This window comes from Cetorhinus maximus, chromosome 2 (genome assembly GCF_964194155.1).
Source record: "Cetorhinus maximus chromosome 2, sCetMax3.hap1.1, whole genome shotgun sequence".
Lineage (NCBI taxonomy): Eukaryota > Metazoa > Chordata > Chondrichthyes > Lamniformes > Cetorhinidae > Cetorhinus > Cetorhinus maximus.
This window is the reverse complement of record NC_135880.1, coordinates 122,676,342-122,703,508: the sequence shown is the minus strand read 5'-3', so window position 1 is coordinate 122,703,508 and position 27,167 is coordinate 122,676,342. Positions and strand designations below refer to the sequence as shown.

The 27,167-nt window shown below is 40.6% G+C and overlaps 1 protein-coding gene across 4 annotated transcripts in view; it reads right to left on the bottom strand.

Moving 5' to 3' along the window:
* The window catches only part of kank1a (KN motif and ankyrin repeat domains 1a), a 275,855-nt gene that overhangs the window by 110,302 nt on the left and 138,386 nt on the right, over positions 1-27,167 (bottom strand). The gene's annotated exons all lie outside the window — the stretch shown is intronic.

Below are 27,167 nucleotides of genomic sequence, written 5' to 3'. Positions count from 1 at the left end.
AGGCTCGTCATCTGACTCGGACTCAGCAACGTTCTGGCCTCCAGAAGTCCTCCGAATGCCGAGGACCAAGGAAGTCCCTGCCTCCGCCTGCTGTGGATCAGAAATTGCAACGTGCTCACCAGATTGTGATCCCGAGGCTACTCTAAAGCTAGGTCCCACCGAGGTGTGTGTCTCTGTGCTGGTGGAGGGTGTGGGTGAACACTGACAGGACTTCAGGGAGGGTACCTTCAGATTTCCCTTTGGAGGTTTCTTTAGGGCTTGATTGGAGGCCCTGGGTCATGAATTCTGTCGGCTGTTTGGCAGACGTGCCTGCAAAAGCAAGGAGAGATAATTAGTGCATGGCAGTGGCCTGTGAAAGAGGAAACATCACTCACAGCATGGTTGTCTGATGGATGTTGCACTGCTGGATCCTCACTTGGTAGAGCAGAGGACCGGGCTAGATTCTCTCCGGCCAGCCGGATGGCTCTGTTTTCAAACTCCGTGAGGACCTCAATTTTAGGCATTCTGCCACCGGTCAGCAATCTCTCTCTCTTGTTGTGTGCCAGTTTGTCCTACATGGATAGAGGTGGGAGAGTGTATCAGGACGCCTGTTGGGCGAGTTGATAAACGTGCCTGGCCTATGCACATGGTGAATGGTCCCATGGACAGGCTGAGGACAATGAAGGTATGCGAGAGTGAATGGTGATGTCCCTTGAACTGGCAGCGAGTGAGGGCCCTGAGGATGTGTGCTGGGTTTGAGAGTGAGAGTGTTGAGAGATGAAAAGAGTGACTTACCCTGGTGGAACGGAGGAGATCATTTATCCTTTTGCAGCACTGGGTGGTTGTCCTCTTCTGAAGGGCATTGGCGCTGACCACCGCTGCCACCACCTCCCAAGCTGGATTGGTTATTTTGCTGCCCATCCTGCGGCCAGAGCGGGGTACAGGGCATCCTGGCGGGCCCCCACGGCATCCAGCAGTGGTTCGAGGGACCAGTCATTAAACCCGGTGGGGGGGTGCTGCAGTCTTTTTTCCTTTTCTGGCCACACCTCCTGGGCAGCGGTGGTGAACTGGTAGCGATGAGCGGTATGCTGGCGGCTGCCTTTTAAACATGGCGGTGGTGTGATGAGGTGGCAGGGCGATGGCAGGAGGGTGATTGAGAGCCCGCCCGCCATGGAAATGGCGTGTTTCCCGGGAATGCATAAATAATGAGGCGGGTTTGGGACAATACGGCATGGAAACCTGCCATTGCGGCCGGCAGGTTTACCCACCCGCTACCGCATTTAGTGCAAATCTGGGAAAATTCCACCCATACTGTGGAGCTAAAGGAGGCGGCAGGGAAAAAGCAAGGGTTTGATTTTACACTGGGGTCCATTAATAGTATCATAGTCAGTAGTGGTCACTACACCATTTGTAGTGATCTATGTTAACTTATTAGAGCATAATTTGGGAGCTGACAGAATTGAGACATTTTCTTATAGTAGCTTCGAAAGTGCAGGAGCCAGCACTAGCCTGACCTCTGAAATAAAAACAGAAAATTCTGGAAAAACTCAACAGGTCTGGCAGCATCTGTAGAGAGAGAAACAGAGTTAACAACGCAAGACTCGTCTGAAGAAGAATCATATGGACTTGCAACATTAACTCTGTTCCTCTCTTCACAGATGCTGCCAGATCGGCTGAGTTTTTCCAGCATTTTGTGTTTTTATTTCAGATTTCCAGTATCTGCAATATTTTGCTTTTATCTTAGTCTGACCTCTGCTCTTGTGACTTGGAAAACCTCCTCAAGAACATGATTGGTTTTACTTTGTGCTGGACATTTTGTTCATTTTAGAATATATGTTGTCTTCTGAACTCCCACTCAATGTTGCATTGATTGAACAGTCAGTTCTTTTTTTTTAAATAATCAGAAGTACTGGTACACAAAGCTGGTTTACACTGTATTTGAGCATACACTATCACCACTGTGGTTTTGAGCATTAGTACATTTTACTCGAAATATGTCTTTAGCAGCAAGTACATTGGCATTCCCATACCACTTAGGAAACTAAACACATGTACCTCAGGCCTAATACCACTGGGCTATGCCAGAGACAGGTTGCCCACTACAGACTTCCTTGATCTAAGTGGCAGAAAATACCACACTGATGAATTATACATCTCCAGCTAAAACTACTAATCCATTTTTATTGAAAGATATAAATGATACAGAAGCAGAAATAAACCAACTTCTAAAAATAGTACCAGAATGAATTTGTTATGAATTTGCTCAATTTTATTAATCATGTAGAATCCATTTTTAGAGTCCTTGTAACTCATAAGTCCATATGTGCTTTTACTTTTATGTATTTTGATCTTGCCTTCGTAACTTTGACGTTTGGTTCATCACAGCCTAAGAGACCTCCATGCACAGTAGTCAATTAAGCCAATTTCAAAAGACAGTGTGGAGTGACTGCATCTTGAGTATATACCTTGAAGTACAATTCACATTTTCCCAGCCTCTCATACGCCAAAATTGCTCAAAATTCACTAACTAGAAAGTAAAGCATTACCGGTTCTTTAAAATCAAATAGTGTGGGCTGCCTTTGTGGAGATATTCTGATACTAATCTCAGTTGGGTCTCAAGTAAACACTGCTTCCAGTTTGAGGGCTGTGGGGTTGGAGGGGATTACAGAGGTAGGGAGAGGCAAGGCCATGATGGGATTTGAAAACAACAGAGAATTTTCAAATTTAAGTTTAAAAAGGAATCACAATTCTCCAGGCATCAAGTTTTTTAAAAAAAGCAACTCACCAAGCTGAAGCAGTCTTCCTTACCAGAAGCACAACAACACAAACACTAAATGTGCAATACTGGATAGCTAATGTAACAAAGACAAAATTCTCATGCTACTTTCTGCCTTGCAGCTCAGCCGCTAGCCAGGCACATTCAATGCACTTCCAACCAATAACTTCAGAAGGTCAACCTGTAGTTTGGCTCAAATCTGTGGCAAAAGTGGTGTAAATTAAGTACTATGACTTATGTTACCAGATTCTGCTGACCAGTTTTACTGCAGTCAGAGAGCTGAGATCAGAAAAATTGAATTTTATTTTTGCAATATTCCAAAAGAAATTCAGCTTTTGATTTTTCAGCAGTCACCATATCAGATTTCAGTCAAACAATAAAATGTGGTATGTCAATACGAACATATATAGCTTTACTTTGATCATATTCCAGCTCCTGGAAAGGCTAATGAAATGAAATACACTTCTTGAGGTGGGGGCGGGGGTGCTTTCTATACTTCAGAAATTGGCTGTGTTGAACTCCCCCCACCCTGATATTGTTTGGGGAGTGGGCAGTTAATTGAAAGCCAAGTAACTGATGAAAAACAAAATCTGTTTTATGGAAAACTTTTAAAATATATTGCATATTTATGGTAATGTTATAAGAATATAACTTACCTAGGTCAGCTTAAATAAAGCAACAATGCAAAGTTGCTCATTTTGTACTTGATTTGCTAAAATCACTACAGCGACTTGAATATAATGCAACATTATATTGCTTCACAGAAGCATTATAAAACAGTGACACCTGGCCACTTAATATTAGGTCAGATGACTAAAAGATTGGTCAAGGAGGTAGGAATTTTAAGGAGTGTCTTAAAGGAAGAGAGCAAGGTAGAGTGGCAGAGACATGTAAGGAGGGAATTCCAGAGGTTGGCGCCTAGGCAACTGAAGGCACGGCCACCAACGGTGGACCAAATATAATGGGAATGCACAAGGGGCCAGAATTAGAGGAGCGCTGATGGATATCCGAGGGTTGTGGGGTTGGAGGAGATTACAGAGATAGAGAGGCAAGGCAATGGTGGGATTTGAAAACAACAATGAAAATTTTCAAATCAAGACGTTGCTTGACCAGGAGCCAAAATAAGTCAGCAGGCACAAGGTTTATAGGGGAATGGGGCTGGTTCAGAGTTAAGACATGGACCTCAGTATGGTTGACCTCAAGTAGAGTAGAATGTGGGAGACCAGCCAGAAGTATATTCAAATAGTTGAGTGTAGGAGGTAAAGAATACATGAATGAAGTTTTCAACAGATAAACTGAGACAAGGGCGAAGTCAGGTGATATTACAGAGATGGAAATGGCAGGTCTCAGTGACGGCACAAATATGAAGTCAGGAACCCATTTCAGGATTCAATGTGGCACCAAGGTTGCGAAGAGGCTGGTTTAATCTCAACCTGTTCCCAAGGAGAGGGATGGATTCAGTAGTTAGGGAACAGAGGCTGAAAACAGGTTATCTGTTCATTTAATTACTTGCTATTTGTGAGCCCTGAGTACAAGTTGACAGCACAGTAGCTGCAATACATTGGCTGTGAAGTGCTTTGGGACACCAAAGCAGGGCTCGGGAGAGGGGGGGGGGTGCTGTGTGTGTGTGTGTGCAAACGGTGCCAAACATCAGGGCCCAGATTCTGCTATAAACAGCGGTCATCCGAGCAGCAGCCATGAGAGGCTGGTTTTTTTAAAATTGGAACCGTCAGCCTGACAGTTCTGATTTTAAACCAAGCTTCCAGGTCAGTTTCACTGGCATGAGCTGCGAATAGGAATTGCGGCTGCTTCCGACCTTTGGGCAGCTTCCTGGTTCCAATTTGTTTTGAAAAGCCCCCCCGCCCAACCCGCCAGAAAACCAGGAAGCTGCCCGAAGGTTGGAAGCAGCAGCAGCACAGCAATTGTCAGCAGTATTCTTGGTTGAATATTCGCTTGAAAAATTATAAGTCACTGTAATCATTTGAGCTAATTGGATGCTGTGTGTTTGCAGGGGGTAAGGGATGGGGTGGGTAGGTGGTGAGGGTGGCAGGGGTGTGGTGGGGATGTGGGGGAAGATCATATTTTTAGGTTTAGTACCACAAAATTAAATACAGGTCGAGTATCAATTATCCGTAATCCTCGGGGCCGATCTCGTTTCGGCTTTCAGATAATCTCTGTTTTTGGATCCTGCATATAGGACTAGGCCTACTTACCTTACAATAGCCTAAGCCTAGGCTAGCTATAGTCTGAAGTAAATAAGAGAAGATAAGCAACAAACAGAAAATTTAAAAAAGTAAAGGAAAGCTGGCCACACCCAGTTCATGCGTTCATGATCTTATCTGAAAGCTTCTCTATTGCGAAACATATGAATTATTTCAGAGAAATCACTTTGTATTGTACAGTTTGTTTTATTTTCATTACCAGATAAACTTACTAACAGATTAGGGAGCCTTTGAACTTATATAACAAATGCCATTCTGTTTAGTGCCCCCATATGCAAACCTGTTCAAGTTCTTGGGCTTTAACTTTAATTGGTCGGTGAGGTTTGCATCAAGCACAGACAAACAACTAGACTTCCCTAAAGATCAGGGACAGAATTTTGCCGTCGGCGAACAGGGGGCGGGGCCTGCTCGCCAACGTGTAAAATGATGCGGGATGACATCAGGCGGAACCCCCGACGTCATCCCACCCCATTTAAATTATACGGTAGGCGGGGTGCAGCAAAATCAGCTGTGGGCCCGCTGACCTGTCATTGGCCAATTGAGGCCCTTGGCAGGACCCTTAAACAATTAAAGGACCTGCCCGTCCAACCTTAAGGTTGGCGGGCAGGGCAGGAGCCCTGGTGGGCAATAGAAAAAACATGAAACATGACATTGTCACATGAGGGGGACATGTTAGGCAATTTTTTTTTATTTTTAATATTTTTCAACATAAAAGCGATCTCCTGTGCACTCTTTCGTGCGCATGCGTGAAAGAGCGCACTCTCGCTTTTAGGGAATCGCTCCCCGCCCGCCAGAGATTGGGTCGGGCCCGCCCACCCGACAGGCAGAAAATTCTGCCTCAGGTGCGGTCTGCGAGGTCTATGTCGGCTCAGTTCAGGCACTTCCTGTGCTAAAGGTTGAGGGGTCAATAAAAGGTGCAGTTTTTTGAATGTGTTCAGTTTTTGGATATAGGGATAACAGGTACTGTACACTTCTCCAAGTTTGCTTTTGAATTTAATCAGCATATAAATAGCAGTCTAAATTTTCATTATACCCTAAAGTGGATACAATTCTGATGACACACAGTGTTGATGCATCAGAGGAATGAGAATCTTGGGCCTCAAAAATAAAAGAAAGAAATTAAAAACCGGGAGCGATGCACAACAGGGTGTTGACTCACTTTTACCCATTTTATTACTCATGCAAAGTCTGTGAAATCTTTTTTTGTCATTAGGAGATTGCTTGAAAGAAAGGTTTTACAAATATCTACTCCAACCTAGGTTCATCCCAGATAGTCTGTGAATTCAGTGTACAACACAATTTGTATGACAGTTTCTGGGTGAAGGAGAAACAATCCGGTTCTTGAGTTAAGGTCATTCTGAATTTAGGTGCCATTCTCATGTACTATTCTCCCCTGAAATTTTCAGAGATCAACAATTCAATCTATATTTTTCCTGAGCTGCGGGTAGATGAACAATTGACAAATCCTGGGGCTAGTGTTATTAGTGTAAAAGGAGCAGATGCCATTTATAGTTTATTGGGGGTTGGCGGCAAAGAAGTCAGAATGGTAAGATTGTATTAGCTACAGAATTGAATTGTTTTGTAAATGTAGTGATTTCTTTGCAGCCACTCTTTACACCAGTTGATTTCTCAGTGATTAATAATCCTTGGGGAATCAGCATTGGGCCTCCAATTTCACCATTGCTCCAGTCACTCTGCTTACTGTATGCAGGTGTAACGAAAGACAGACAAAACCTACATTTATACAACATCTTTCATAATATCCCAGATTGCTTTACAGCCAATTAAGTACTTTTGAGTTGCAGTCACTGACATAATGCAGGCACAATGTTATCAAATGGCGGAGCAGGCCGAAGGGATTGAATGGCTTACTCCTCTCCTAGTATGTATGTTCATATGCCATTCTGGATGGATGAGATGAGGCAGGATAGATGGCCTTTTTCATCCATAATTATCTTGTGAACAGAAAGTGGAATCGTGGCTGGAGTTCAGTAAACTTCCATTAGTAAAAGAAAGAACAGGCTTTGTGGGGTGAAATAGCTAGGACAGGAGTGCATAATGGGCTCAGTGAATCAGTAGCATGATTTACATTGCACGTGATTCTCAAGAGTAATTTCCATTGACTTCAACCTTGTTCCTTTGTCTACTTACCTATTATCCCACTCTATCTTGGTGCTTTTGAGTTTTCTGAGGTATTGAAATATCCTGATAAAGATTTTTTTTTGCACAGTAGATATTGAAATTATATTGTAGTGAGAAATAGCAATCAACAGTCTTCAGACTTGATCAGGAAAACATAGATACAATTCAGTCTGTGTCTTCTGGCCCCTTAAAAGTTGTGTTGCACAGAGACACCAGAGGGCTCCAATGCTTCTCACTGACAGTGAAGACCGATGTTGTTCAATTATTCCACTTTAATTTCACAGGGTATAAAGATCAAATGACTCCTAAGTAACACTGAAAATAGAATCCAATTGCACCCCTTGTATAAAATAATTAATCTGAATAATATCATGCACCCCAGCAAGAGAAAGTCTTCTACTTGTTTTACAGAGTGGAAAAGGTCTTGTGAAGTCTGGGTTCCAAGTATTGAATCTTTGCCACAAATATGAATTTACTGTCACCATGTCCATATGGTACAATGTGCAGAACAAGTTAATGAGGGCTGAGGCAGTCTTCGAAATCAATGTTAGCTTCTGCAGTGTCATGAATAACTAATGGGCTATTTTCCTGTCAAATTAGCAATATTGCATGATGCTATTAAAATAAAATTTATACATGCTGGTTTGTTTAATAGTCATGGTGGGATCATCAATAGGGCACTCACAAATTAACACTGCATTATGTTGTTGCTGCCTTTAATATTAATAACCCATGCCGCATATATAATCTGATGATATTTGTAACCAGGTGTCAACAATGGGTGTTACCATTTTACTCAGACCTTTCTGTGATAGTTTGGTCAATTGATTGGTGAACTTTGAAAGGGGAAAATAATATCTTGCATGATTTGGAGGAGGGTGGGGGGGGTGGTGGTGGAATAAGGGGCCTGGAAACAGGAGCAGCACAAGGGCCCTGATTTCTCTCCCTAGCTCTGCACTAAAGCAATGGAGAAGGTGCTATAAAAGTTATTTCTTCCAGCCTGCGACACAAACATTAATGGCTGGCCAAATTCAAACTCATTGACCAGAAATTGAACTGGACTAGCCGTATAAATACCGTGGCTACAAGAGCAGGTCAGAGGCTGAGAGTTCTGCAGCAGGTAACTCACCTCATTACTCCCCACAGCCTCTCTCCATCTACAAGTCACATGTCAGGGGTGTGATGGAATATTTTCCACATGCCTGGATGAGTGCAGCTCCAACACTCAAGCAGCTCGGCCAACAAAGCAACCTGCATGATCAGCACCCCATCAACCACTTTAAACATTCACTCCCTCCACCAGAGGTTCACACTGCTGCCACTATATGCCATCTACAAGATGCACTGCAATAACTCATCAAGCCTTCTTTAACAGGTTCTTCCAAATCCATGGCCTCCACCAGCTAGAAGGAAAAGGGCAGCTGGTGCATGGAAAAACCCTCACCAGAAGTAAGCCACACAATGTCCTGACTTGGAACCATATCACCATTCCTTCATTGTTGCCAGATCAGAATCCTGGAACTTCCTCCCTATTAGCACTATGGCTATGTCAATACCTCACGGACTGCAGTGGTTCAAGAAGATAGCCCACCACTCTAAGGACAACTGGGGATGTACAACAAACTCTGGCTTTCCTTGTCATGATGTCTACATCCCATGAATGAAAAAAATAAAAGCATCACAATTATCAAGCAGCATTTTCTGCACATAGCAACAAAAAGCATTATACTCCATCAAGTTTTTGCGAAAAATTGATGGGAAATCTGAAAAGCATCCAGAAGTCTAAGATGATTCGCAACATGAACAAGCAATGTGGGGCAACAATCAACACATCAAAAAGAATGAGTCCATTGCTAACAATGGCCAGCACCTGCAGATTGACCATATGTGTCAGTTCCGACAGTCAGAATATATGAAGTTACATATTCGTAAGCAAGATCAGTATTTTTCCTTTCGAAGAAGTTTGGATCTGTGTCTGGTATACGGTAACAAAAATGTTTTTCAAACTGTGTCTAGATTTTATACAACAATTTTCCTTATGAATTTAACCAGAATGTAATTTATAAAAATTTCTCTCAGACTCGCTTAGTATTCAGAAACAAACTGCTTTTTTTCCCTTGCCAATTTTCCCCCTGGCGTGGACTCTTTGCTGGGAAATCAATCCATTGTGCCTCGAGCACCTTATTGAAGTTTGACAGGGAACATCAGCAAGCAACTTAACAGTAGAAAGCACTTTACCTGATGTTTACACACAGCACTGCACAGCGAGCAAGAATCCTCAGTGACATTGAGACCAATTATTAATCTGAATTACAAAAGTGACTACACCTCTAAAGTACCATTGGATAGGAAGTGCTTTAAAGTGTGATTATGTGAGATTGTGAAAGGTGCTATAAATGCAAGGTCGCTCTTCTAGCAACTCTCGTGTTGTTCCAACTGAGATTAACAAATAGAACGTAAATCAAGTATTCTACCTGGGAGTTTACGAGATGACTCTCGGCCGTTTTTCAAAACAATTTATGGATTTTATTTAAATGTATCCCCAACCCTTGCAGAAAAATTCAATTTGAAAACATAATATGAATGCTGCTGGCATATGTCATTTGCTAAACATGATGGATGGCTGACAAGTTGTGAACTGCATGAAAGAGGCTCATGAAGCATATAAATTTAACTGAGTCAGAGCACTTAGTGGGGAAAAGAGAGTCCTTTTGCATTCATCAGGAAGGTAGGTGGTGGATTAAGAAACTGTCAGCAAAGCAGGGGCTTCACAATCTTTCTTTCCAAGTGATACATTTTTGGCAACAGACAAGAAACTCCTTGCTGACACACAACCAACCAGTAACAGCCAGAAATAATGCACAACTGCAAGAATGGTTTATGGGAACTAGAAAACATTTGAACAGCCGTCTCTAAGATTACCATAGTTTCTCAACCCAGTCACCTTGGTACATTTTGTGGCTACTCCTAGCCATAACAAGTGACTGAAGTTTAAAACAAAGCTCCATTTATGTTATACATTTGCATGTGTAATTTAGCTTGTGAGCATTCACCTATTGCTGCTTACAAGGAGAAAATATTTATTATTGACAAATACAGGTGCAAAAATTCAGTTTAATTAGGACTCTAAGCTCAACTATGTAGCAAATGGAATTCAAACTATTTTGAGCAGATTTCTTTGTTAAAAATATTTTTTGTCCACAATTAGAAATGCACAAATTAACAATAATTAATGATTTAGTGTTTGGAACAATGACAATGAGAAACAGGATTCAAGAGAATGGTGATGGTAAGACAGAGGTTTAAAGGCCAGATATTGCTATAACTTGAGTAGCCAATTGTTGCAATTCAGGGTTTACTGGAGAGACAGAACTCTTGACACTAATCTACTAAACCAATCAAATGTCACGTTTGCCAGTGATCTGGTGCAATTAAGATACAGATCAGCCATGATCTAATTGAATAACAAAACAGGCTCGAAAGGCTGAATAACCTATCCCTGTCCAATGTTACTCAGCAGTTATGTATCTATAAATCTATTACTCAATTATTTATTCCCTTGCAGAAATTTTAAAGTTTGGCATTTAATTTGAAGGCAAGACTCAACGTACGCACACCGTTGCACACTTTATTTGAGGGTGGATGGATGTCACGTCAAATTGAATCTACTAAGTAAGCTTTTACAAATTATTGGGTGGAAACAATGCTATTGGCAGGATGGGAGGTTCCATGACTCAGTTCCAGGCTTCTGGCACAGGAGCAACACACCCCTTAAAACCTCAGAAAAGCTTTTCATTTAACATGACACACCCTATGATCACCAGGATTCAAAGTACAGATTGAAGAAATACAGGAATGTGTTTTGCATCTCCATTCTTTCAGTGACAAACATTGTTTTAAACATTGTCTGTTTAACACTTCATGCTGCGCAGCCTGGTTTCATACTCTTGCTATAAAGAAGCACTGAATTTTAAATCATGCACTATTAACACAGAACACATTTATTTGCAACTTAAGGTTTAAACATTACTGGATGCTTGCTTTTAGTCTTGATTACATTTGGAGATAAGGCAATTCGATTCTTATTACTTTGGAAAGGAAGAGCATGCATTTATCTAAACCCTTTCACAATGTCATTGTCTACCAGCAGTTAACAAACAGCCGGTGAACTATGTTAAGTCTAGTACAAAAACAGAATTACCTGGAAAAACTCAGCAGGTCTGGCAGCATCGGCGGAGAAGAAAAGAGTTGACATTTCGAGTCCTCATGGACCTGCTGAGTTTTTCCAGGTAATTCTGTTTTTGTTTTGGATTTCCAGCATCCCCAGTAGTTTTTTGTATGTTAAGTCTAGTCGTGGTTGTAATGTAAGGAAACAGAGCAGCCAATTTATGCACATCAAGGTCACAAAAATAGCAAAAAAGATTAATAATTCTAAACTTCTTTAATGATGGTGGTTGAGCGATAACTATTGGCCTCAACAGCAGAGGGATTCTTCAGATATGACATTGGCACCAAGGCTGACACCTAATCTATACAGATTTTTGATTTTCTCAATTGTTTTGTGACAAGTAGGCCATAAGGCGAACAAAGATACTTTCAATTCTTACCAAAGCTACTTTTGTGGATAAACATTGGGAAATTACCATGCCAGAAACACCAATTTTCTTTTGACCCCAGCACAGCCAAACACCTTAACCTTCCATTGATAATGTAGGAGACAACTCAGTGGCAATTAACTATTTTTGAAGAAATCCAGTCACTTTTCTTTCAGGTATGCCGACCTTGGAAAACTTTACGTTTCTCTTGAACATGATTCCCATTTGTCTCCTTTTCCCTATTCATCTTCTTGCTGCCTCTTTTTCATTTTTGTTCTTGTTTTAGCCAAAACTATTTTCACAGGTATATCTCTTAGTTCAGCATCCATCAATTCATTCCAGGAGGATAGCAGCTCAAATTTCACCCTTCCTGCTTTAGCTCCAACCATGATTACCAATACTGTTGTTCATTAAATTCTTGCTGCTTTATGAAATCTATTCTCTTCACCACATACATCATGTCCTACTGCATACATACTTTCAACCACACCAGCATTGACTCACTTTTTCCAAAGCTGTCCTGGTCCTCTGTTCCAATTCATCTTTTGCCTTATCCTTGTTTTAACAAAAAAAACTTCCTCCTTTCAGGTGAGAAAAAAACTAAAAGCTTCAACAACTCTTCGATATCAGCCCTTCTCCTGATTGTCTATTTTTCTTCACTTGGTTCATAACCTATTGCCCCTTAAAATCTTATCTCTTCCATATTTTCACAATCTCAGAACTCCCACCAACCCCCATTTGTCCACCTGGACTTTGAATGACCCATCATCAGCAGGGTCTCAACTTCATTTCCCTCTGTCCCACATTTACATAGCTCGACATGATGCTGATCTTATCTTCAACTACCTGTGTTCCCACCTTTTCCAATCTTGTTAATTCATCTGACCCCGTCATTCTTACCTCCGGTCATCTTCTTACTAATGACTGCCAGTATACCGTCAGTTTCCCTCACACTAATCGATCTAATTCTGAAATTGCAAGCTCTTTGTCACAGCTCCCAATCCCAACATTATCAAACCTGTTGTCTAATGTGATTGATAGTAAAGCAAAAAGGACCTCTACCTCTCTGTGGCTAAACGCAGGTTGGGCTTTCTATTGACATTCAATAGAATCCCAGTGACTCTACAATTACCTGGATTATATTTTTTCCAATCCTACTCCCTGCAAGGGCTCCCTTTTCTTCTTAGTTTCTTAGTTTTCCATTGCATCTTGCTCTGATAAATGCCACCTTCCACATCAGTGCAACTTTTCGAACCAAGGATTCCCCTCCATTATAGTAACGGTGAATGAATCCTTAATCCCTTCTCATGCAAGCACAGAAGATGCAGGGCCTGCCTACCACTACTTCCCAGGGCCCCAAACACTCGTTTTGGGCGACACAGCAATTTTGGCGTACTTCATCCAATCTAGCATATTGCATGAGCTGTTTGTGGTGCAGTCTGCCATGCACCACGAAAACCAAATTCAGGTTAGTCGACAGCTCTGTTGAGCACCTGTTTAGTCTGCAAGTGGAACCCAATAGTCCCTGTATCAATTAAATTTCCCATTCAATTCTCACTCTGAGCTCGCTGCCATTGGTCTTGTATACCGTTGCAGTGAAGTTTAACACAAGCTTGAAGAACAAAACAGTATCTTGCAATTAAGCACTTGGCAGCCCTCTGGCCTTAATGTCAACATTAACAACCTAAGAGCTTAACCATTGCTCCCACTATTTCTTTGGCACGATGGCATTGGATGGATGCGGTATTCATTGTCAAGGATGGGGAGAAGCGGGTTAGTGCTTGGGGTGAGGGCCCATCTGAACATTTCTGGTGAAGTAATCTGCGCCCAGTTTTTTGCTTCTACCAAGTTCCTGGCACCATAACTCGCTCCACTTTGCCAGCCTTCATGTTTCCTTTTTACCTATCTTATTCGTCACTTCTTTGATTTCACTTATTTTGTGCCTTATTATCTTATCACTTCTGCCATTTAACCATTTCCTGTATTCCACTCAAGAACTTTACAAGCCATTCTATTTATTTTCCCATATGTTTTCCCCTAGCTTATGCTCTATTCCTTCCTCAACACTGTTCATCTGTAACATCTTCCAGTTTTGAAACCCAAAGTGTTAACTTGTCTGTTCTCTCTACAAATGCAGCTCAACTTGTGCCTCCAGCATTTCCTATTTTTATTTAAGGAAATTCAGCCTGGACCTGGGAGACTTGGTATTTTCCTCTCCTTTCCTCAATGCACCATATCGTGCTGGGGTAGTGTTGCATGACATTAGTAACTCCAGCTGCTTCATCTGAATGGCCATTTTTCATGTGTGAACCTTGAACATTTAAAAAGATTTTTAAATTAACTTCTCCACACCATGCCCTGCTCCTCCCACCCTGCTCTAGCACTACAAAGTCATATAAACCCAACAATCTTAGGTTTGATATCCAGCCAGTGTTCTAGATGATCTCAACCAAGGCAGTAATTTGCCTTCGTTGTCCCTGGGATATGGATTGCAGAGAAGGGAAGTGAAATTAATGAAGGCCCCAACTCCTGTTTGCAACACAATGACTCATGGGAAGCACATTTTTACATGGGGGGAGATGACAACTATGTTGGACTCAATGACCCTCCTTGACATAATCACTTTCTTGATTCACGCCTGAGCAATGGCCTTTTAAGCAAGGTGCCAGATCAGAGAATGAATCAGAACCTTCAAGAGGGGGAAGGGTGAAAAAACAACACAACATACATATAACCGGTTAAGCATTAACTCAAGCTAACATTGCAGTTATTTAAGAAAGATTAAATTGTAATAAAAGGGGCAGGGGTCAAGAATAATCCGCATAAAATAATCAAGACAACAGATCGAACTTCAGTTTATTATTCAAAATAACAAAGCTATTTACATTTTAAAAATAAATGTATGGATATGTTGGAAATATTAAGAATGAAAAGACATTTATATAGTACTCTTCAGGGCCACAGGGTATCTCAAAGCACTTTACAGCCTGTGAAGTACATTTTGAAGTGTAGTCATGACACTGATCATGCAGGAAGAGAGGCAGCCAATTTGCATACAGCAAACTCCCACAAACAGCACTGTGATAATGACTAGGTAATATTTTTTGATGTAGATTTTAGGTATAAATAATGGCCAGGACATGGGGATAACTCCCCCATCCTTCTGAAATAGTGCCTTGTGACCTTTTACATCCACCAGGGCTGGCAGATAATTTGACTTCAGGCTTCATAACAATGCACACCTGTCCCTTGCCTCCCAACCCCCATTCACTTTTTCAGTTTATGATTGCAGAATCCTTCCACTACTTTTAGTCCCACCAATCAAAATTTTAATGTCTCCTCCACATTAAACAGTCCCTGTACCAAACATCATTGCCTGCAAAGGGTCTGCTGAAGATCTGCTCCACGGAGAGGTGTGCAAAACCTCTGCCAATGTTGTTCTGCAGCTGCCCACTAGGTGCTGAATAGGGAAGTGTGAAAATCTTGATCCTCTGACCGTTTCCCACCTCCTTGTGGGGAAGCACTGGTCTTCAGTCAAAAGATGAGGAACTCATGTCCCATCGTAAACTGCAACTGGCCAGACTTCACACCACACAGCAGAAAATAAAACAATAGCAACACAAAGTCAATTAGTACAATGTGTTGAGCATAGTCTTTCATCATCAACATCAAAGAAACCAATTCACTGGTCAATCTATGCAGCCAAGGACAGCTGCATCTCTCCTAAACACAGCTATCATCAATTACCTCACCTACATGATAATTAGGGTGACTTCGCCATCAACACCCATACAATATTATCTGTACAAAAAAAGATAAATGTTGTTCAAAATAGTAGTGACTCTCAGGTGTTACTGAGCTAGTGGTGCAATATTGACTATTAATATTGTATCACTAACAATCTGCAGAATAAACAAAAAAAACAAATTAAGTTGATAAGCAACATGGATGCTCTATTAAGTTAGTCATTTTCATGTGGGGGGTGGGGGGGAGGTGGTGTAGCAACTACAACTGGGTACCCTGTATAATTCTGTCTTGGTCATCCATTTTCTAGGCAACATACAAAATGGTTAAATGTGATAAGCCATGATTTTGTATTTGTCATTATATCTATTGCAGATGCTGGGTAAGTAGCCCAGTCACACTAGACAAGTACTGCTCTAAAGTTTTTTATTATAATAATCAGAACTTGCATTAAAATAAAAGCAAAATACTGTTTTTATTTCAGATTTCCAGCATCTGCAGAGTGCTGTAAATACTCAGCAGGTCTGGCAGCATCTGCGGAGAGAGAAACAGAGTTAACTTGTTGAGTTGAATATACTGAACTTGCATTTATCCAGTGTCGTTCCTACCCTTAGATGTCTTAAAGTGCCTCATAGCCAATGACGTCGTCGCTATTATTACATGAAAGCAGCAGCCAATTTGCTCAACAAATAGCAAATGAATACATGACCAGACTTCGTAGAATCTTACGAGTGTGATGCACAGGAGGCCATCTGATCCGTTGCGCCCGTGTTGTGTTTTTGAAACAGCTGAGTTAAGTTCGTAACCCTGAAGTTTCTCATCCTTAACATCTGTCCAACTTCCTTTTAAAATTATTTATGGAATCAGAATTTACTACTTTTTCAGATAGAGCATTCTGAACCCTGACAACTCAGTGAAAATATGTCTCATCTCCCCTCCAAATCCTTTGCCAATAATTTCAAATCCATGCCCCTCTGGTTGTTGACCTACCACCAGTGAATCACTTTTCAATCTACTTTAGATTCCATCTATTTTATCAAAACCTCTCATCACCTTGAAGACCCCTTAAATCACCTCTTAATCTCCTCTCTTCCTCTTCCAAGGAGAACAGTTCTAACTAGTCCAATGTCTCCTCATAACTGAAGTCCCTCAGCTCTGGTAGCATCCGAGTAAACTACCACCCTTTCAAATCCTTTCCTGAAGCGTCATGCCCAGAATCGTCCACAATACTCCAGCTGAGGCCTAACAAGTGAATTATTAAGTTCAGCCATGATCTCCCTTTTTTATGCTATTCCTCTATTTATAAACACAAATAACCCATAGGCTTTTTTAATTGCCTTAAAAAATTGTTCTGCTATTTTTAAGGATGCATGTACATGGGCACAGAGTAATGGACCCATAAATGAACTTTGGGTGCACTTCAAACCAGCTCTCAAGTCTGAAGACCATCCACCAGCATCCTTTGCTTCCTGTTACTGAGCCAATTTCTTATCCATACCGCCACTTTCCCCCTTAATTCCATGGGCCTCCATCTTTTGAATAAGCTTCCTTTGTGGCACTCCGCTGAATGCCTTCCAAAAGTCCATGTGTACAATATCTATACACTGCCATGATCAATCTGCTCTGTTACCTCAACAAATGAATTCAATCAAGTTTGTTGGACATGATTTGCCTTTGACAATCTATGTTGGCTCCCCATGATTTGCACATCACTTTTGGTGATGAAGGGGAGAATATTGACCAGCATCAGTAAATCTGCTCCTCTTAAAATACAGTCGTTGGATATATGTCTACCTAACCAGACATAATGTCTCATTCAATAGGCAATTTAAAAAACCTAAAACTGGATTCATATGGGTAAAACACCACGATGTTCCTTGCCTAAATGTGCAAATTCTTCGTTTTTCCTGTGCAATCTATAGCAACTCATTTATCAACCATTCACTATTTGCACAAACAAGGCAGTATTTCTGAAGTGTCGTCCATGCATTTACATTTGGTCCTGTAAATGTGACTTCCTGCAGCCCGATCAAAGACTTACACAACTTTCATGCAACCTGGGTGTGTACAAAGGTAAACTCTGAAAGCCAAGCCTATTGTAAAAGGGGCTCATTGATCAGGGAGCTTTACCAATCGCAAGCACAACAATGTACAGGAAGAGAACGAAAAGTAGTGGATGGCATCATATATGATTGTAAAAAGTCTAGTTTCACTTCAAGTCAGTTCAACTCACACTAAACGGAATGTCGGCATATTTACTTTCAGGCCTACATTGAAGTCTTGCTCAGTTCTGAGGCTCAAAATGGAAGTATGTTGTTTTTTGTTACAGTTCGTAAACAATTCCTACAACTTGGACTTAGTGTGTAAAAAAAAAATCAGAACTGGATTTTTGATAGGTTTTAAAATCACTGTGTTCAAAAAAAATCAGCCAAATTTTGTTCCTTTTTTTAAAAAAAAACTTTGAGCACATCATTCATTTCATGAAAGGTAAATAACACATTCGTTAACAAGATTATTGTGCTAAGGACAGCCTCTACCGCTTAGATGCAGAACAATGGTTAAATAATGCAAAGAACATATGTATTTTTTACTTTAGATGAAGAGATATGCTCCCTACATTACCTGGGTCATTATTGCACTTTTCTTTCAGTGTGCTTGTTTCCATAATTAAAGCCATTGCTTAACACAATAATGGCAAACAATCAAACTTATCTCAGCAGGTCTGACAGCATCTGCGGAGAGGAACACAGTTAATGTTTCGAGTCTGTATGACTCTTCAACAGAACTAAGGAAAAATAGAAAAGAGGTGAAATATATTATATCAAAACGTTAACTGTGTTCCTCTCAGCAGATGCTGTCAGACCTGTTGAGTTTTTCCAGGTATTTTTGTTTTTGTTTTGGATTTTCAGCATCCTTGGTTTTTTGCTTTTATCAAACTTATCTGCTGTGACACATTTCATGAGGGAAAGACAAGGGAGAAGGCAAGTCTATTGTGCAACAGAGATGCAAGTCCACTTGCAGCAATTACCATTTGCCCCATCTGCTGAGTCACAAAATAGGCAATTATGAAATGAGGCACCACCTCACTTCAGAGCTGATCAGTTTGCTCTTGCATATTTCATCATACTTGGCTTTAGATGGGTATTGAAGGCAGGTACAGGCATGAAAGAAAGGGGCTGAGAAAGATCAATGGAAAAAAATATTTTAAAATCTGATCAAACAGCACATCCCTTTGGCTTTTCACATCCGCCAAAGTACTGACCGTACCCGGCCAGCCTGTGCTTGCAAAACTCAAAAAAAAAGAGTATCCAACATTAGATGTCATTCTGTGATTGGGTAACATTTGCTAAACAATCCTGATTGTGCTAAGAATTACACTGAAAACCAATTTAAGATCATCAGTTAGGCTTGCTGTGTGGCTCACTTACCCATGCCAGAAGCCAAATATATTCACACACATTTCATAACCTTTATAGGTTAACGTTTAATGTGTAGGCTAACCATGCTCTCAATTGCAAAACAGCCTTTTAGTGATCTCTCCATCCAAAGAGCTGTAGTTTATCCTTGGTGAACCATCCAATCAAGTCCTCCATATCGCCAACTTTCCATTCTTCCACTTAATGGTTTCCTTTATCAAGTGTCACCCATAAATGCCAGTCTGATTGCTTTTCTTATGATGTTTGTCCAAATTTACATATTTCATATTACTTTTCACCTCACCACAATTTTAACAATCCTTAAAGTGCAATTTCCAGTTCAGATTATTTACAGAATTCAAGGATCAAAATATTGCCATGTGTACCATAGTTACCTTCTGCATTGTGATATAATAATCTGATTAGATTAGTTCAGTCTTTTTTCACTCCTATCATTTAATATATATACAAATTTAAGTCACTATATGGTGACAAGCCAGGTTTAGTGGCAAATAAAGTTTGTGTAGAGTTTGGATTATTTTGTGCTTATTGTAATGACAGAATTGCAAACCCACAAAGAAATGAATTTATAATTCTGCTCCTGGCACATTTACAACATTTCTATTATAGGGAATTGACACCTCAATATTCCAGAGCTAACCTCTGGAATAAAAGCAACTTTAAATTGTTCTGAGATTGACAAGATAAAATGTACCAACCTCAAAGCATAATGCAAAAAAAATTTCATATCAACAGTACAGAAGAGATTTTTTTTTAACTGTAGTCCAAACAGAATCCATGCCCTTTTGAAATTTATGACAAATCAAGATGAGACTTAAAATTACTGCAGGGTACAAACAAACCTAGGTAACCAACTTTAAAATTTGCTACACCCCTGGGTTACCAACCCTGCCATTAAGAGTGCAAATACATGAATGCAATAATGGCTTTGCTGAATATCTGCAAATGAAATAACACTGTGTACAATTTTAGAGTGGTACTCAGACTGCCTTAATACTGCTTTGTGAAATCCAGAACTATACAGCGTTAGCCAAGCCTCCAGACAAGTGAAAAGGAAATCAAAAATACAGAAGAAAAGAATAATTTACATTTTTTTGCTTGGATATTTGCATTGCCAGAATATAATTCAACAGTCTGTAATCACTAGCATGGAAATGGAAGTTTTCTCATCTGCCCCTAGTCTTGTCTTCTAAATACATTAAGTGGAAATCCTGATTACTTAGAAGTGATATGACAGCAGTTTCCATAATCTTCATACATTTAATAAACATTTAGTTAACTGCATAAAGGAATGATTGTAAACTGAATAATACCATGGGAAGATTTGTATGATCAAATTTAGATCCAGTTTGCCCAATCTATCCTACTTGCACAGGAATATATATATTAGAATTAACATATGGCTCATCTAAAAGAGCTTTCCTATAAACACCGAGTATTTTGGTGAACCTGTCATAATGGGTATACACAGTGGCACAAAAAAAGGAAAATAATAAATTGAAAACCCAAATATACCAAGCCAGCTGCATTGTAATAGTCTTGTGACAATACATCTGTCTATTGCACAATTAATTCTAGTTTGGGGTATTAGCACTAGATAGACAAGTACCACTTACTTTCATTATATATCAGAATTACCCTTATTAGCACTTTAATATTGAAAAGTGGATTTAGAGCACTAGCAGTAATACGAGCAATTGTGTCCACTGAGACACAGCCAAACATTCGAGCCCAAGGAGGAGTGCAGAGTTCTGATGAAGGGTCATCATCAACCCGAAATGTTAACTGTTTTTCTCCACAGATGCTGACCTGTAGAGTATTTCCAGCATCTGCAGTATTTTGCTTTTGTGTAGATTGCAGAGTGATGCCCAAGTGTTGGAAAGTTCAAAACAAATAGAAAGTCTGAAGAAACTTGGCAACGCAGACCTGAGAAACCACAACCACGAGGTGATCTTAGAGAATACAAGAAAATAAAGGATATAGAAAAGATAAGTATAGAATTTTGGCCCAGAATTTGCCCTTTTTGATGGCGACTGTCAGCATTCTCCTTCAGTACCTCTCTGAATCCGATGACAAACTCAAGCTTTAACCGAAGCACAGGCCAACACAAATATTCTTCTGAAATTACCATCGGTCATTCACTGCCCTGCCACAGGCAGTTTTGCATCTTAGCCCTTCGTGCATGTCCCAATCTTTATTTCACTGATTTTTTTTTTAAAAAGTGATTGATTTCGGTGCTTTTCAACAACTTATATGTATATAGTGGTCTTTAAAGTAAGAAAATGTTCTAAGGAACTTCATAGGGTCATTATCAAGTGAAATTTGACACAGAGCCACTTAGGGCAATATTAGGGAAAATGGCCAAAATCTTGGTCAAAGTGGGTTTTAACGAGTGCCTTAAAAGTGAGAGGCATAGGTGTAGGAAGTGTTAAGGAGGGAACTTCAGAGTTTAGGGCCAAGGCAACTCAAGGAATGGTTACCAATGGTGGAGCAATTAAAAATCAGGGATGCCCCAGGGGCCAGAATTAGAAGAACACAGATCTCATAGGATTATGGGGTTTGAGCTGATTACAGATATTGATAGGAGCAAGGTCATGGAGGAATTTGAAAACAAAGTTAAGAATTAAAAGAGGCTTTGCTCAGCTGGAAGCCAAAGTAGATCAGTAACCACAGGGGTCATGGGTGACCAGGTCCTGGTATGAGTCAGGACACAAGCAGAGTTCTAGATAACCTCAAGTTTACAGATGGTAGAATATGGAAGACTGGCTCAAGAGTGCAAGTGAATGGTTACATCTAGAGGTTACAAAGGCACAGATGAGGTTTTCAGTAGATGAGCTGAGATGATGCAAAGTCTGGTGATAGCGACATTATTGAAGAAGTGGAAATAGGTAGTGTTGTGATGGCATGGTTATATGGTTTTCATTTCCTGGATGACAGAATTCTTTAATGCAACTGGCTGCTTGGACAGTTTGATGATATTACTGCAGCTCAAAGCTGGGAATTCACATTAAACTATGTTACAATCAACTGCATATTGAGAAAGCGTTGAAGTTCTTGTCACAGAGATCTCTCTGCACAAATTTCTTTGAGGTCAGTGAGCAGCTTCACTACTGATCGCAAAATCAAGAGTCGTACTTCAAGGTAAACTAAGTTGTGTGATAAGATGGCAATGATTCCGACTTATGCCACAACTGATGTTGGGAACTGTACACAAAGTGATCACCACTTGGATTGCATTTCTTTACGGTAGCAAAGGCAAATATTTGGATTTACTAACAAGATACAATTAAATGTTTTAATGTGGGGTCTGTATCCAAATGGATCAGCTATATGCTACTGTGTGCCAGGCTCTGCGTTTGCAGTTGCTAAAAGTTGGCATTTGTGAACAATTTCCAGGCTGTGGAACTCCTGTAACATTTGGGAAGGTCTACACAGGTCTGTATCCAGAGGAAATGTTTTAAAGAAAGTCAGCTTTTATATACTGGTATATTGACATGCAGACTTGGAACATCAAGCTATGCAGTTCTTAAATTTTGCTGAAAAGAGAGACGTGTTGCCAAAGCTTTTCGTCTCGCACTCTTCAGGATAAATGCAAGGATGACAAATTTCAAATGATCACAACAAATTGTACTACAGGAGAAAAGGGTGCTGACTGGCCAAGGCGCTAAAATGGGAAAAAGCAACAGGGAATTATAGGTTCCCCAAGTTTCCTGATAAATCAAAAAAGGCACAAGGTTTGAACATATTCCTTTTGTTTGCAGAGAACACGTCCCTATGTATAAATGTATGTCACTTCTAGCAAGTGTAACTAAGTCATGTTATAATCTTGACTGATTATCTTAAATTGGTTGTTCTGGTAGCTATTAGCACAATCAGGATTGTTCAGCAAGTGTTGCCCAATCATGGAATCACACCTGTCAGTGGATGTTTTGTTTTGGGTTCTGCAAGCATATGCTGGTTGATTACATTCTGTGCTCTGCCTTTTACAAACAAGTGAATCAAAAAGCATGTTCCTTTGATCAACCAATGTCTGGGATGTACAGCCCTGTTGCTTTTTCCAAGGCAATGCCTTGGCCAGACTTGACAACCAATCAACACTCTTTTCTCCTGTAGCATAAATTGCAATCTTTTGAAATTTGGCATTCTTGCATTTGTCCGGATGAGTGCAAGATGAAAAGCTTTGGCAACATGTCTCACTTCTCAGCGATATTCAAGTTCTGTACGACCAAGCGACTGTTCATATAGTTCTCCTGTACTTACAAGATGTATCCCATCTTCCTATCGAGGATATACTGTGTCTCCTCCCCACATGCCGCCACCACCACCACCCGCCCACCCCATTCAAGCATGGCCCACTGGGACAACTGGCCTTCATCTTGCCTGCCCAACTGTAACTTTACCCACAGCATCTCTCCCAAAGGCTTCTTCCTCCCATATTCACAGCCAAGAAAGCTCCCTGCTTGCTCCCTCCTCTTCCTCATTGCATCTCACCCTTTGTTGACATCACTTGAGGTGTGGGGGTCAGCTCCCATATGTACACTGATGCCTCCAAACTCTACTTCTCCACCGGCTCTCTTGTCCCCTCCACTGCCTCTAGGCTATCAGACTGTTCATCTGGTAACCAGCCTTGGATAAGCTTTATATTTTTTTCAGCTAAACATTTAAATTCTCTCCCCAAACCTTTCTGTCCTTCTATTTCTTGCTCCTAAAAGATCCTCTTTAAATATCAATTCTGTCACCAAGCATTTGATCTCTTTGCCTAACAGCCCATCATTTGGATCAGCATCCAGTTCCCCCTGCCCCTCCCCATCACCACACCACCCCCCCCACCCCACTCCCTTACACTTGTGTGTAACATCTTCGGATTTTTTTTCTGGGTAAAAGGTGCCTTATAAATAGAAGTTGCTAAAATTGAAATAGAGAAGTAGTGTAGTCACAGCACAAGAACTGCTTGTGTGCAGACCAACCGGAGATCAACATAAAAGCAGCTTTAGTCAGTATAATGTGGAATCATCATTTTGATTAAATTGTGTGCAACCAATCTGTTTGGAGTTGGCATTTTACTGCCAAGAGGGTGGGGAGTAAAAGCAATGACTCAGCTGGAGATAGGCACTAAAAGCAAACTTGAGATCTAGAAGAACGTGGAAGCAGTTTGCACGAGCACAGAGAGTGATGCATTTAATTCGGCCTAGGCTAAGTTACATTGGTCTGCTTGAAAAGGCACAAAAAAACTAATTTTGTATCCAAATACTCTGTAAAACAAACACCTACACGTTTGTTCCTGGAAGGATGTAACTCTCAAAAGACCTGCATCTCTCATTAGAAACAATTTGAATTCACTATGATAATGACTGACTGCAGCATGAACAGAAATTTCCACAACCAGAGCTCCGGCCAGGTGACATTTTCAGCAGAAAGTTTAATCCAGTTAGGAAGCAGTCAAAGCCCTGTGCAAGTCTAAACATGTGTACATTAAAAAGTTGCGTTCATCTAACTACACGCAGTAAATGTCCCGTGGCACAGGCAAAACCACCTTTAAGTAGTTGGTTTCCCTCATGCTTAGTTAACACCTATTTTAACAGTTGTGCTATTAAAAATCGAAAGCTAATGAACACCATGTCACGTTCACTTTCAGCTTACAAAAGATTAACATTCTTCACAAACTAGACCAGAATAATCATGAAATCAGCAACAGAATGAAAATTTCCCTGTACGATTAGCTTCTTTTGAAGGAGTGGAATAAGGTGAAGAAACAGTTTTAATAGTTTGAGGAGGAAAACAAAGTCATTAATTTACTGCAGCTGCAAAAAAATTCAAATCCATCTGGATTATTCCAATTCTATCTTCCTGTCATAACTGTAATAATTGGTATGTATGTTGAATTCCATGAGAAGCAGGGGGCTTGACATGTTTGAGTGTGAATTTGGTTTGTGCAAATGCAGCTTTAAACAACATTCTGAACTAGTGTGTACAAAATTTACATTCCAACTATGATCATTTTAATACCACCAACCACCAAACTCTTACTTCTCCCTCAAGATACGGACATGCTGGGCATATGGACCCATCAGCTCGCAATTGCCTATCGTGGAAAGTCACAATCAAGTCTGACTTCACCCTCTTCCAACAGTTAGACATATACACTGTCCATTAGGGATCAGTAGATAGTGACAGAAGCACAAATTCTTGGCCATTTTTTCTTCTCCCTGGCTAGGGGAGATGATGCAATCCCACTCTATCCTTGTGAAATGCAGTGAATTCAACAGAAATTAGGAACCTTATCCTGGACATTCACAGTCTGAATGAATCCGTACCACTACACATGATGTTTTTGTCCTTGACAATCAACAAGTTATTCTCTCAAGACATGTTCTCCATGTGTATTGCTACAACAGGTCCAACCAGAAGTTACAAAATTTGTTCCAAAGCAATTCACTTTTTGGTTCAATTTTAAATAATTGGACACTACACCAGGCTGATATTACGATTAAGTTTATTGTATAGTTGTGTTTACTTCATTTGCAAAAAACAGCTTTGTCTCTTGCTTGTGGAAATAAACACAGATGTGCACTCTGGTTAATGCCTGTGGAACTGTACCTCAAATGAGTCAGCATATTTGATGAGAGGAAGTGTATGTAAAGCTACATATTCTGGTCTGTTGCACTTATCCGCTCAGGTTCAGTGTTGTCAGTCACTCTCTTGGGCTGTATGTTGTCTTCCCCCCCGCCCCCCAACAGAAGCTGACTCGCAATGCCCTTGTATCTGCAAATGCAGTAGCAGGAAAACCATGAAATGCTTCTCATCTGGACTGAGCTTCATGTCTTAATGTCTCATGTTCTTCAGGATGCGGACAGAGTCAACAAAGGAAGCATAATTTTGTTTTGTCTGTAAGCAGTCAGCCTTTGCTCAGTGGTAACTTCTTCGGTTCAGGGTCAGAAGCTGCAATCAAGCCCCATTGCAGAAATCTTTGCACACTATCGAAGTGCAATGCTGAGTAAGTGCTGCATCAGAAGTGCTGACCCTCGGATGGGACATTAATCTAATTGCCCTCTCATATCTATGTAGAGATCTCATGGCATTATTCCAAGAAAAGCAGGAGCTCTCCCCAGCGTAATGGATAACATTTATCCATTAACCATCATTAAGAGAGATTTTCTGGTTATTTTCTCATTGTTGTTCATGAAATCTTATCGTGCACAAATTGTTGCCATGTTTCCAACATTACAACATTGAAATAGAACTTTTGAAGTCCAGTCAATGCTCTGCAGGTCAATCTCACATTTTACATAATCCCAAACTCATCTAAAATTCTGCTGCCTGTTACCTAACTCAAACCAAGTCCCATTTATCGATCACCCTTTGCTTGCTGATGAACACACAGCTTTTAAAAATGAGGATTTTAAAATTGCCATCTGTACAAGTTCCTCCATGCCCTTGACCCTTCCCATCTCTAACCACCTCCAGTCCTACAACCCTCCTAAAACTCTGTTTTCACAATTCTGGCCTCTTGTCCATCTCAGACTTCCTTTGCCACACTATTGATGGCTGTGCCTTCAGTTGCCTAGGCATTAAGTTTTACAATTTCCTCCCTAAGTCTCTTCCCTTCCCCATCTCTTTCTTCTCCTTTCAGATCCTCGTTTAAAACCTACCTCTTTGACCAAGCTTTTGCTCTCCCGTCCTAATGTCACCTTACTTGGCTTAATGGCAATTATTGTCTGGTAGTACTCCTGTGAAGAACCTTGGGACATTTTACAGTTGTTTTTATGCCTGTGAAGCACTTCGAGGCATCCTGAAGTCACGAAAGGCATTATATAAATATGAGTTCTGTTAACCCAGTTGGGGGAATCTTTAACCAGCACACCAAGGGTAACCTCAACACAACACAATCTTTAATCTTTAACACTGTTTTGACACCGGACTAACAGTACCAATAACCTACGGGCATTTTGAACTTAAGACGGACTTTTTTTTTAAAAAGATGACACTGAGCAAAAGATGGCTGATAATGTGCAGTGACCACACCCTGGAAAATTCCTTTGTGGGTTAAAGTAGACCGACTAGTCCCGAGAGAACGTGGAATATCACACCTGTAAGGTGTCATGGACATCTTCAGAGATTTGAAAGGGAGATAGGAAAGATGCAAAAGACTGAATTTTAACCTTCTACACTTGTGGAGACAAAGGATTGATTTGCACGTCTCAGCAGACATCCGAAATCTATCTCCTGTTGATTTATACCTCAGAATGTGTAAATAGTCTGGGATGAAAGAATA